Source organism: Brienomyrus brachyistius, chromosome 8 (genome assembly GCF_023856365.1).
Source record: "Brienomyrus brachyistius isolate T26 chromosome 8, BBRACH_0.4, whole genome shotgun sequence".
Taxonomy (NCBI): Eukaryota; Metazoa; Chordata; class Actinopteri; order Osteoglossiformes; family Mormyridae; genus Brienomyrus; species Brienomyrus brachyistius.
In genome coordinates this window covers 9,979,834-9,989,147 of record NC_064540.1, presented here as the reverse complement: position 1 = coordinate 9,989,147, position 9,314 = coordinate 9,979,834, and positions in this window count along the sequence as shown.

Genomic DNA, 9,314 nt, shown 5'->3' with positions numbered 1-9,314 from the left:
GACAAAATTTTAATGACATGCCTTACTGCTTATTCCATATTTAAGCAAACTGCTCAAGCAAGTTTGAAGGGTGACATTTCCACTCTGCAATTTTCAGATCTTTCTATACAGTACCTGCTCAATAGGATTAAGATCTGGGCTCATGGAGGGCCATTTACTGTAAGAATAGTACAATGTTTTTTTCTCAGCCATTCTTGAGTGCTTTTAGCTGTATGTTTTGGGTCATTATCCTGCTGGAGGACCCATGAGGCTGAGCTTTCTGACACTGGACAGTATATTTCGCTCCAGGCTGCCTTGGTAGTTTTGAGACTTAATTGTGCTCTGCACAGATTCAAGATTCCCCATGTGAGATGCAGCAAAGCAGCCCCAAAACAAAACTGAGCCCCTCCATGTTTCGCAGTAGGTATGGTGGTCTTTTCTTTTTTCCTTCTGTAAACATAGAGCTGGTGTGACTGGCCAAAAAGGTCCACTTTTGTCTCATCAGTCCAAAGGAAATTCTTCCAGAAACTTTGAGGCTTGCCAACATGCATTTTGGTGAATTTCACTGACTTTTTTTTCTGTCAATAATGGAGCCCACCTTGGTCTTCATCCATGGAGCCCATTATTGTTCAAAATGCAATGGATGGTGCGATCAGACAGTGACATACCATAACCTTGGAGCTCAGTTTGAATGGCTGTGCATACTTTCCTTGGCTCTTTTTCTACCATCCCCACTATCGTTTTGATCAACTTTGGGTTGCATTTCCTGTTGTGTCTGCATCCCGGGAGGTTGGCTACAGTCCTATGAACCTTATACTTTTTAATAATATTGGCAACTGTGGTCACAGGGACATGAAGCTGCTTGGAGATGGTTTTATAGCCTTTACCTTTAGCATGGTTATCTATAATCTTCTTCCTGAGCTCCTCAGACAGCTCTCTCCTTTGCTTTCTCTGGTCCATGTTCAGTGTGGTGACATAATGATACCCAACAACACAGTAGCGTGTTCTTTCCCTTTAAATAGGCTGAATGGCCAATGAAAAACTTGCAGGCAGCCCTGATACTAATTAAGGTTAAACACTTAGCTTGAAACATGACTATATATAAATAGAAGATAAATAGTCTTTTTAGGAGTACCAACAAATCTGTCCATACTATTTTAGCATATTTTTGTAAAATAAACAAGAATTTCTTTTCACAACTTTATTGTTTTATTCTATCACATACTATAGACATGCAGGTATACATTAGACAGTTGCTTTTACGTGAATCACTTTTCAGGAGAAATAAAGCATCGTGTCAATGAACTGTAAGGGTACCAACAAATTTGTCCACGCCTGTACGTCTGTATGTATGTATGTACAGTATGTATGTATGTATATAAGCATGACAGTAATACCAGTATACAGTATATGTATATGGAAATGAAGTATCCAACTTTGCCCTTATAAATCTTCCCTTCATGTTGCCCTTATAAATCTTCTTCATTTTCCACTATAAGTGTTGTTCCATCAATATATAAGAGATATTTTGGTCTTTTGTCAGTTGTCAGTCTCTTGTCTTCTTCCAACAGTGCTTCTTTCTTTGTACTTTCAGGGTGATAGCATGCAACCTTGACTCCTTAGCATTTAGGTTGATGTAGGAAGAAGGATGCATCGTCTTCTTTGCCAGTCTGCAATGAGTTGTCACGGTGCCAAACACAAAGGAGGCAGGAGCAGGCGTAAGGGCAAACAATAAGGGCTTTATGAAAAAAAAACAGAAACAGGGCAAACCAAACAGTCCACGTGAGGTCAAATGAAAGATACAACTAGCTAAAGGGAAGGCAGTGAAGCACGCACTACAATGATATCATTGACCAGACTGGGGAGCCCAGAACTGGGAGGCACTCTTATACACAACTAACGAGGGAATAGACGAGAGGCAGCTAGAGTGACCCACACGAGGGTTAAAACGAGAGACAAGACAAATGCAGGAATAAGTCAGTCTCTCCATATTCCATCCTGACTGTACATTTTTGACAAGTCTAGTGATTTGTCATAAATAATGTGAGATGGTTGGGTGTCAGTGCAATTGCTACATTTATAGAGGTCTTCTGCATATACTGACCATTATAATGAATTATTAATGTATTTATAACGCATTGTAGCTGAAAGTATTCATAATGCATAATAAACATGGCTATAATGTGTTATGTCTTTTTCTAAATATGTATAGCTGTGTTTATATACTTTATCAATGCATTACAAGGCGTTATGAAAGTATCTGTAATGCAGTTATATGCCTGCTTAAAGTAAAGTGTCACCCATGTTCTTTATGCCTTTATTTGATTTTTGTTCTGTCAGTCATTATTTTCCCATTCGATGCATCGCCAGGGCTGGAATTTCTACAGCCCTCGTTTCTCCGTGTTTGTTTTCTTCTTGACCTTTCAGATGTTATTATCCTGGTCTTTGTCTTTCCAGGTAGTTTTCTGAGATCTGTGATTCAGTATTTTCAAGGTGTCTTTTCCACTGGGTCTTCAGTCAGTCAGTTTCTATGGTTCTTTCATTATTTTTCTCACATTCCTCTTTGATGATTGTTGAATTTCTTTCACAGTTCATCTGGTTCTTGGTCAAGCTTCTTCAGTAAGTTTATGATGTCTTTCTTGAAGACAATGGGTAAATTCGTCAGGTCATTTCTTGGAAGTCAGATGGCCTTGTTATTCCTTTTCAACTTTATTTGGAGCTTACATATAGTTCCTGGTCTATTCTGCAGTCTGCTTTAGGCTGTCTCTGGTATCTGAATCGAGAATGTATTGATTTCTGTGAATTCATATCGTGTGTAAACCCAGAAGCTGATTAGTTATTGTACAGCTTTTTTTCTATTTCCACATCCATACAACTGTATTTCCCACCTTCTACTTTCCAGTTTTGCCATTTCAGTCTCCAGTACTATCTTAGTAGTGTATGTACTGGCAATTTCAGCCTGAAGCTGAACATAAAACTTCAAATTCTTCTTCGTTCACATCCGTTGTTGTGTCACGACGCCTGAAGAACTGTCATATTGCAAGGGCTCTCACAATTAAACTGATATCTGTCAGTAGTTTACAGTATCATATGGGACCTGAGGGGTCCATCTTCCAGCACTATATTGACATTTTTTCTCGTGCATCCTTCCAGAAGGTTTTCGTGGTAAGCTAAGGAAGTTTACCAATTTAAATTTTTTAATTTAAACAGTTTAAAATAGTTTTCAACACTTTAATCATTTTCTATAGACAGTGTCTTATAATAACTTAAAAACTCCAGGCAACACAGCTTTCAAATTCCTTTAATCATTCAAGTCTTCTCATCCCAACAAGGTACCAGGTGTATGAAGGTTAATCTTGAAAGTCTTTTGTGTGTGTGAAATGGATAACACGTGACAATATCTATATTACATCTAATCTTTATTCACATTCTAATTTTTTGCTCTTATATAGGTGGATGTCGGAAGACAAAAGCACTGTTGATGAATAATTCTGCTTAAAGATGCACAAATCTTACACTCATAACAAAATTAAAATAACCCACAGTAGAAATTTGAGTATAACTTTTTTACCAAAAGGATTTTGAACTGTTGTGTCGGTTCATGTTAGAATACAGGTAATGGCCTCATATAAAACATACTTTTTGATGATTTTACAAGTCTACTGGTACATAATACACAACACATCATATCAGGAGATGAACAGTACTACTCATTTCCACAGGAATTCGTTATGAAGGCAAAGACCCCCGTGTAGCCTATGAGAAGGGTAGGACCTTTATTGCCTGCCATTATTATTCATATTGTTCCCTTTATAATTGATGTGTGAAAGTAAGAAAGAAATTCAACCACAAGCATGTCATTGCTGTTCAGTAAAGTTTCATTTACAATCAATATTCCAGGCCGTTTCTATGTGTTAACTTGTAACTGTCACACCGAGAGGGAGATGCACAGCCCACAAAAGCATCTTGGTGGTCGAAACCCCTCGTGGGGACATTTATTAAACAGGAGGAATAAAGACAGAAGCACGGACAAGTAACACTGACAGACCCGAAGACTGCAGTACTAAGGGGCACTTAAATACAAAGGATACAAGCAATAAACAGGAGACAGATGTAGGCAAAAATAAGAGGTAAGGTAACAGGAGGGGCAAGGTGCATATGATGGGCACGGCGGGTAGGATGTGACAGTATCCACCCCCCTCCCCCAAATGTGTGCCCTCTGGGCAAGCAGGGTGGGCTGGGAAGGTGACAAAGGGACCAAACAACAGGACCAACACAAGGGGCAAGAACAGCAGACAAGACAGGATACAACGTAGACGGCATCTTGGGACTGGACTGGGCAGCACCCGGGGTTCCGGGGACTGTCAGGGACATCAGTAGGCAGGAACCGGAGGTGGACACGACACCTGTGAAAGAGGAACAAGGACAGGGGCAGGCACAAGGACTAGTTGTAGGGCCGAAGGGATATGCAACCCCCTTCTGGCATGTAGCTAAGTAGGAGTCTGAGAAGCTCCCTCCAGAAAATGAGGGATCTGGCCAGCTTGATCGCTGAGTATGCCCACTCCTTCCTCTATGGGAGAGGGACGTTCAGCTTGCCCGGCACCTGAGGCCCCCTGGTAGCTGAGGCTTATCCAGGGGTTCGACCAGGGCAATCCGAGTATCCAGTAGGGATGAGTGGGGGGCAATTATTTGACAGGAGGACTAAAGACAGAAGTGCAGACAAGTAATACTGACAGATCTGAAGACTGCAATATTAAGCGATACAAAGGATGCACGCAGTATACAGGACAGCTGAACACAGTTAAGGGGCTGGAACAGGAAGTAAGGCAAACCAATACTGAGTGGGGCTTGTTACAGCCGCGCCATGGAGGAAAATAAGAGGGGCAAGGTGGACATGAGGGGCACTATGGGTAGGATGTGACAGTAACCAACAGAACAGCTTTCAGTCCCTCAACTGTGTTTTCCACATGACAGATTGTTTTACTGACAGTCGAAATAGAGTCCTTTGTATTTTGTTTCTACACTTATAGGTAGACACAACCGTAAATTTCATACTAAAGCAAAACTGAGTACTATTTCAACAGAACTCACACTTAATGAAATGAATGAAGCATTTTTTATGTACCGGGAATAATTGTAATGGCTTGTTCAACACAATAGTGAGAAGAAGAAATACCCAGATGATAAATATCAAGTGATATATTTTTGCATTTGATTATATTAGGAAGAATAATGTGAGGATAGACCTAGCAGACTAATTGTTCCAGCATCTGTCAGGATTGGTCCAGGTCCTGTCCCATTCTGTTCTTCATTTCCTTAAGTTCTCTGCTTTCCCCTTAGGACAAGCCGATGTTGCTGGTCTGGCCTAGTGTTCCCAGTCTAGTCAATGTCTTGGTATTCTCCCAGTGTCAAAGTCTTATATTGTAGTTCTTTGTTTAGCCAGCCAGTGTTGCCGGCTGTCCCATCCTGCTTCTTATGTTCCCATAGGTTTAGCCCCAGTCACAGTCCCCATAGTCCTGCCTGTTCCCCAGGCTGCAGTGTAGCTGAAGGGGTTGAGCAAGTAGCTGATAGCTATTTAGGCCTTTACCACTATGAGTTTGAGGCTGAAAGGAAACCTTGTGTGTAAATCATGTTCCTTGTGTTTCTGCACTCTTTCTGTACTCTGGTTAGGTCCTTGTCCTTAATGTCATTGTTCTTGGTAAACCTATCTATACTTCAGTTCAATATTTTCCCCTGTGATTAGTTTGCATCTCCCGGTCGTTGTGACCAGGGGTAGACGGGCAGGCAGGAAGTGGGGAAGGACGAGGCAGGTAGGCAGAATGCAGGAAGACGGGGTATTTAGGGAAGACAGGGCAGACGGCTATGGACATCAATGACGGATCTGGGGAAACTAACTCGGACATAGACTAAATACATAAGACAAGCCGAAATAGCAAGAAACGGGCGATCACAATCGGGGAAGTGTGGATGATCAGGGGGCGTGGCACACACGAGGAAGGGACGCGCAGGTCATGACACTGGTGTCTTAACCCCTAGTTTAGGATAATTGTTAAGGACTCACCCCTGTCTCTTGTCTATGCCTTTTATTGGTGTATATATACCCCTGTCTATTCCCTGTTCCCTTGATGACTATTGACTGTGTTTGATGTTAGATGGTACCCGCTGAAAATACTGTGTCTGTATAAGTACTCTGCTGTAGCGATGGGCCGATGAGGCTTTATGAAGCTTTTGGACTTTCCCCATAAGGTTCCAGAACGTATTTTGAGTCTTTGAACCTTTTTTCAAACATAGAGAGACCCCTAGTGGGTTTTGGCAATGCTGTGAACAATCTGAGAATGGAGTCTATATGCGTTCACATCAAATGAATAATGTGACTGGTATGACAGCAGCGTCTGACTGTGTTGTGCTAAATATAATCGTATAAAAATACTATTTTTCATTTGGTTTACTTATATTTATTTTCAGTCATAATGTATTTACAGTGAAATATAGTGAAGGATCTGGGATGACCTCACTTGTTGCTAAATTGTTGGCAATTAGGTGCTGTAATACGTGTGACTGTTTTCACTTGCTCGGATTTTGATGGGAGTTTTTAAACTGGGGAGATGGGGGATTGAGAGAAAGAATGAGGCGTTGCCGCATTGGAGTGTAGCTTGATAGTCTCATTGGGGCAGTGAAGATATTTAGCTGAGGATGTGTTATTGCCGTATGTCAGATGTTTGGAGCAATGCACACCTGGCCAGTACAATAAAGATAAATAATACGAATATAATCATTTACATTTATTCATTTGGCTGATGCTTTTATCCAAACAAGGGACTGGAAACCCAGCCTCCCCCGTGGCAGGAGAGAATTGGCCCATTGAAGCAAAGGAACTATCCATCCATCCATTTTCCAAACCGCTTATCCTACTGGGTCGCAGGGGGTCCGAAGGGGGGCGGCCCATCGCAGAGCAGCAAAGGAACTAATATTATTATTATTATTATTATTAATAATGAAAACTAATTTCGCATTTTGTCATATCAATATTTATTCACCTTCCCGGGAGACATCAACTCAAACTATTTCCAAACATTTGAGGATCGCCTCTTGCCATTTCCAGAGCCACCTTCCATAACGAATCAGAAGGTGCTGTATGTAATACAAACTGTATAGCAATCAGCCTATCCAACTGCAAAACGTCCCCACGATGTCCAAAGGTTTCATCTCACTTGTACAAAAGTTTCGAAGAGCCATCAGGATTCTAAACCTCAGCACACCACAGGATGAATCGGACGTCATCGGTCACGTGACATTGCAGAACCAAAGTAAGCTCCGACTGTTTATTCCAAGTCTTTTTTATTTTGCGAGTTACTCACTTGTTCTTGTTTAGATCCATCAGAGTCTCCTTTGCTCCTAAGTGAGCTGAGTTTGAAATAAAATTCCCTAACCTTGAAAACTGCATTGGGGACTGTTATACAGGCCTAGACATAACAGAGTTTCAGTTCATCTTTATCCTCTCAGGAACTGAACATTGCTGTGGATCCCTCATGTTTTTATACTTTAAAGATTAAGATGGGCATGGTGGCTCACTGGCCGGGTACTGCAACGTCAGCTACTGCCCATGGCTCTGTGTGTACGAATCCTGCATGTTCTGAACTTGGGATTCATCCCGTTTATCCAGTGTCCTCCCACCATCCAAAAACATTTGGATTTAAATTATCTGGTTGCCTGATGTATTTCTGAGAGCACTACCACCAGTCATTGTCCTCACGTCCACCACTGTGCTTCTAGGAATAGGACGTCACTGAAATGCTTCTCATCTGAAAGTACTATGCAGGAGCACGAGCCTTGTGATTGACTGGGCAGCTGCCTCACCTCACTCTTGAAATAAGAGCGGATCTGAAGCATTTTCTGTACATTAATATTTATAACACGCCAAGCATCCCTGCCATCAATGCATCATCACCAAAACAGTAACACTGAAAAGTCTGTGTCAGCTGAATTCATCATTGGCTGATTTTTCTCAGCTTAAACTATAAACCTTATGGTTCATGGCACTTGGCATCTCAAGAATATTTCCTCTGCTGTGGCTACAGCAATACATAATTATTAGCATTTTGGAGCAGCTTTTCAGGCAGCAAATGTTTGCAACTCAGAACAATAGATGTAAATATCCAGCCAATATCGTGGTTAGTTTTTTCGTCACCCTGTCCTGAATTTATTATTACATTAAAAAAAAAAGAAAAATTAGTAGCAATAAAGAAATCTTTTCCCTATGCTGTAACACTTCTTCCTGTTACATTGTATATGGAATATATTGATCTACCACTGTGAAAAATGGGCCTATTTTAAGCATAAAACGCTAGTTCCTACTTCAGTACAAAGACATTGTGCTCTCAGACGCAGGTGCCACTTTTCTTTAGTAAATGTCCATCAATCACTCAATGCTCAGAGGTCTTTAGTGCCATTGTTGAGAAAGTGAGAAAAAACAGCAGCGGAATGGACTGAGCAACAGAAAAAGTGAACAGGAAAGGCAAAGATCCACGACAGTGCTAAATGCTACAAGGACTATGCTAACTGATCCAGCCTCATTTAGCTAAACATATGCCTCAGTTTTTAGTAGGTGCCATGAAGTTAATGTGGACTCCATTATAAATTTCTTACTTGATTATCTATTTAATAATGACCTGCCATCTCGCATCTCTATACGTAATGAAGAGAATTCATTTTATTTCACTAAACTGTTGGGTAGCATAGAATAATCAAGCTGGCATCGTAAGCGTAACCAAAGGAATTATTTTACAGATACTCCATTATACGCTTTCAAACTGAGTTTACAGTAAAAACTGTATGTGTGTAAATATGTACTATGAGTTTATACATGCTGGACCTGATTAAGGTGCTCCAGTGGGCAGCAGTGCCCCTCACACTTCCATGGTTAGGGGTTAGAATCCCATCTCACCTGCTCTGTGTGGGTGAGGTTTGCATGTTCAGTTAGTTGTGTATCCTCTAGTTTCCTCCCATAGTCCAAAGACACGCAGATAGGCTGACTGGTGGCTCTACATTAGCAGTAGTGCGTGGATGTGCTCTGTGATGGACTGACATCCATGTGGGTGCACCCAAGCCATGTGCCTTATACAGTGTGGAATAGACTCCATGCCCCCTGGCAATCCAAATCAGGATAAGCAGCTAGAACATGGATGGATGGACCTAATTAAGCTATTGACCTCTTCTCAGGAGAACAAGAGAATAACCAGCAACCTTAAATACATTTCCAGCACTTTAACCTGGTATGAGTTATACAGTGGTGTGTGATTCTTCCTGAATGAGCCTCTGAAGGCAGAAGACAGAAC